This window comes from Limulus polyphemus, unplaced genomic scaffold (genome assembly GCF_000517525.1).
Source record: "Limulus polyphemus unplaced genomic scaffold, Limulus_polyphemus-2.1.2 Scaffold2914, whole genome shotgun sequence".
In the NCBI taxonomy this organism is placed as follows: Eukaryota; Metazoa; Arthropoda; class Merostomata; order Xiphosura; family Limulidae; genus Limulus; species Limulus polyphemus.
Genome location: NW_013668524.1, coordinates 115678 through 120517, shown reverse-complemented (window position 1 = coordinate 120517; position 4840 = coordinate 115678).

Here is a 4840-nt window from a genome sequence, read left to right as displayed (position 1 = left end):
CTGGCTTTTATAAGATACGTAATACGGAAATGAAACTATAATTTTATGTGGCTTCTTGTAATTGTGGAGTAATATCTGAAATGTTTCTTGGTATTGAGTAGTCAGGTTAGGCCTATATACGTAATGACGTAAAACTGAGATGATAGGAAAGTAGGACGTTAGACACAAAACTTAAAATTGTACGAACAAAACTCATTTGCTGCTGTAGTGTGAACTATTACTAGTTTCGTTTTGAGTTTACTTACTCAGTTACCGATCAAGTATATTTTATTATAACTTACAGCTTTTACAGTAAGTAAGATTAGGTTTTAGAACAGATATGACGTTTCGATCAATGGTGCGATCATTGTCAACTAGACAAGTTTTTGTGGTGAAAAGAACGTTTTACTTTTATTATTTAAATATAACAATGTATTTAAATTCTAGAATTGATAGTAGTTACTTATTCGTGTAAATATCAATTCGCGTGAGTTTACAGATTGTTTATTTATGGCTAAACAAAACAATCCAAAGATGAATAAATATAAAAAAGTATGGAATACTTTATGCAAAATACTTGCATAATCTTAGTAATGTGTGGGGAATTAACGGTTAAAGCTCTCTCTCTCTATATATATATAGATAGATGTACCTGGGTATTTGTTAATTGTGGGATTGTTTGATTTTAATAATAAAGCTTCTCTGATTTTTTGTTCTGTTAGTGCCAGGCTCATGTTTTTGTACTGTGACGTTCTGTTCAGACAAACTGTGTTTAATAATGGTTGGAGACGGCTTGAATGGGTAATGAAGAAAAACTTTAATATAAGTTTAACATAACAGCAAATGCACAACGTTTCGACGTGGTTTTGTCATCATCAGGTACAAGTAATTTACACGGATATATATACAGTATTGAACAAAGAGGTCACATGACCGGATACTGTTGCAAAACTTAGATGAGGTATCTTGGCACCCCGGGGTATTGGCTTAGAGTAGGGTTGTTTTGTTAAATTAAGATAGATTCCTTGATTTTTCGTTTGTTTATGTTGGGTTCTTTGTTTAAAATGACTGTGTTTTTAATAGATATACTATGGTTTTTGGAGTTGCAATGGTGAAAAACATGGGACGGATTTTTATTGTGTTCTGTCAATCTCGTTTCCAATTTTCTTCCTGTTTCTCCGATGTATAATTCTGGGCAGTTATTGCATTTTATTTTGTAAATGACGTTGGTATTGTGTGATTCTAAATAATTTTTGTTTAGTAACGATTTTAATTTAGAGCCGGGTTTTTGTGAGAATTTGACGTTACAGGAATATTGTGTTTAATGGCTAGTTTTGTCCAAGTGTGGATAATTCTTGAGCTGGTTACGGGAACAAAAGGTAAACTGCAGTGTAATGTACTGTTGTTGGGCTTGTTAGTACCAATTTTGTTCGTGAGTTGAGTTTTGTTGTGGGGAATGTTGGAGAGTTTTTCAACAATAGCTGGTGGGAATTTATTGGTGTGAATAAAGGAGTGCTTTATGTGGTTAATTTCTTCTTGCAACAGTATCCGGTCATGTGACCTCTTTGTTCAATACTGTATCCGTGTCAGTGTAAGTTACTTGTACCTGATGATGACAAAACCTTGTCGAAACTTATATTAAAGTTTTTCTTCATTACCCATTCAAGCCGTCTCCAACCATTATTACACTTTTGGTTTGTTTTCTGTTACTAAAACGCTTCATATACTGTTACTATACATCGTTTCTTCCATTATAAAGCATCTTCAAGTGTAGTAATATTTAGGTTTCTGTCCCTTAGGCGTCATTTCAATACAAAGTCCAAGAGCAGTTCAATTTTATTCAGGTCAGAGCATAGTGCTAATCAAAGCATATTTTGGCTATTACTGGTCTCAAACCAGTGCTGAACATGTCTTACCATATATTGTAAAACATACTTATGTTGAAAAAGTTTGGGCCTTTTCTATAGAATTTCATAGATAAGCTGCAGCTTTGGCCAGAGTGTGACAATAGAACAATGCATTAATGACATCGTGAAATGCTATGTCGGTTAAAACTGGCTTACTCACAACTGAGACAACACAAACATATAGTGTTTTCCAGGTTAGTTTTAGATTTTGATCCATTTACTCTTAGGAAACAATGAGTAGTGGTGGGATGCATGGATCCACATGATACTTTTTCAATGCTTTGAATTTAAATGTTAGCTATAAGACTCGTGAGGTTGATATCGAGTAAAAACGACTGAGGTCTAAATATGTATTAGTTATAAGTACGAGTAAATTATTCAGTTACTCGGCGAGTTACGTGTTTTTTATCCATCAAAGCTAAGTAGCTAAGCTAGGCGTACGTCTCTCAGTTTGTAATGAAATGTTGTATTTGAAGTTAGGCCTACATTTAATAGCAAAATTATGTTAAAAAGTTTATATATTTGAGCTTAGGCAAACAATTAAATTCAATGGTGGAAACATTAGAGGAAGAAAAAAAAATCATTTTGTTATTATCACGTGAACTGTGCTTCGCAATATTCATCAAATAACACATAAGAACTCGCTCAACGATAGAACATGTTACAACAATACTATATCCAGCCTATGATGTTCATAGAACTATGATATTTGATAAATATTATAAAGATTATCAGCAGCCAATTAACCATTTGGAGTCAATGTTACACAAATATAGGATGTCATTGATACTAACACAGGATATAATATTGACAACGTGAGTACTCAAGACACTTTAGGCTATTTACTTTTTCCAAATCGCTGTGGGTAATGTGCTAAATAAATGGTAGATTACTGGATGTGTTAATGTGGAATATTAGCCTGGCCACTAAATATTCATCAGACAGAAAATATTTGAAAGATGTGGTATCCGATTCAAATCTATCATTCAGGTATTTGATTGTGGGTAGGGAATTCCATAATATTAGATTTCAAAGATAGTCTGCAGATCATAAGTTGCTCATCACGGGAGTGAAGGCATAATTAACTTATACATTTAGAAACCTCACAAGAAAACATATTTCACATACGTATATTTTATACTAACAAATTGTTGGGACATTGTACTCCCACTGAGTAATGTGTCATAATTAGTAATTTACACTTGAATCTCATGATGCTCCCCTGTATTTTTAATAAGAGTTATAAGTATTAAATCTATAAAGACTAAACTAGTACAAAAAGGTCACGTGGTCGGTCAAATTGACCGAACCCCTATTGAGAGAGTTAAAAGATTTACAAAACATAAAGTGACATTATATACTCTTGTATATTAGTATAATAGCCCCCAGTGGCACAGCGGCATGTCTGCGGACTTATAACGCTAGAAACCGGGTTTCGGTACCTGTGGTGGTCAGAGCACAGATAGCCCATTATGAAGCTTTGTGCATAATTACAAACAAACAATTAGTATAATGCCTCAACAATTAATGATATATAAATAAAGATTAAAAGTTATAAAATACTGATACAGATCACAGCATAAATTTATTTGGCTGCTAAAATAAAATAATTACAAATATCGGAAACAAACAAAAAAAGTTTTTTTTTAATATACATAAATGAAAATGTCCCTTGTTCAGATCCTACTACTGCAGTTGAGAATTTGAGAAACTGTGTTTTGTTTATCTATAACTATTGTATTTAATTAAGATAAATAAGACATAAACGACTACGTTTGTTTTTGTAGTTCTACCTATTGATGTTGATGCTACGTCCTGTACAATAAAGTTGATGTATTCACTTTTCTCAGTGTGGTATTCTGGTACAAAGATATTAAGGTAATTACAAGTATCGACAAAGTACTGGTTCAGGAAATGTTAAGCAGAGAATAATATCTAACTCAGTTGGACAGACACTTATTTCTTTACATTTGTTGAGATAGAGATAGCTTTATACTGTTGAAAGGATGACACTTTATCACACTTTTCTATTGAAAATTGTAATATCCCTAACTCATACGTGCAACCCTTCTGCTGCCGTTTTTCATGTTACCTTCTATTTAAGATATTCTGTTTGACATCTCTTATTTTTTAAATATTGATAGGAAACTATCCCTTCTGTCAGACTGAAGAAAAACGTATTGTGAAAATAACTAACACTTTCATGTTTCAAGAGAATAAACATAAAACAGGAACACAACAGAAAAAGAAAACAAATGCACAATAAATTTTTAAACGTTAATATCACACAAATCTTCCAAGATTTCACCACTAAAATGCATAGAAAAAACACAGAGCGAAAATTACATAAACTGGTTTTCTAATCGTGCAACCCACCAGAAGGTAACCACTCTAAAAAGCCCCCTAAATTTATCATACACTATATGAACCACAGAAAACATCGATAAAGAAGTTGCGCACTTAACTCAAAGCTTCACTAACGTTAATCAGTTACCTACTAAAGTAGGTATAGAAACTATCAATACATTAAAAAACACAGACAAGAGGCATTTAACAAACAAACAAACTCAAATACTCCACAAAACAATGGAAACCTAATTACTTGTCCCATCACATATATAGAAAATATTAGCATACCGCTATCACAAGTTTCGAAAAGACTAGCACATAAATATAACCTTAACATAACGCCTAGATTCATTTTCAGCCCTGGAATAAAAATTAAACACGTTAAGAAAAGTATATAACGAACGCACCTCACCAGGAAACATTTACAAAATATAGTGTAATAGTTGCCCAGCTTTTTATATAAGTGAAACAGGATGTAACTTGAAGATTAGGTCAAATGAACACCAGAAACCCCCTTTATAAGGCTATGAGTAAAAACAAACACAGTTTCGTCATCGAATTTGAATTCATCACGACGATTAATCGAGGTTGTGTAAGTCTAAACG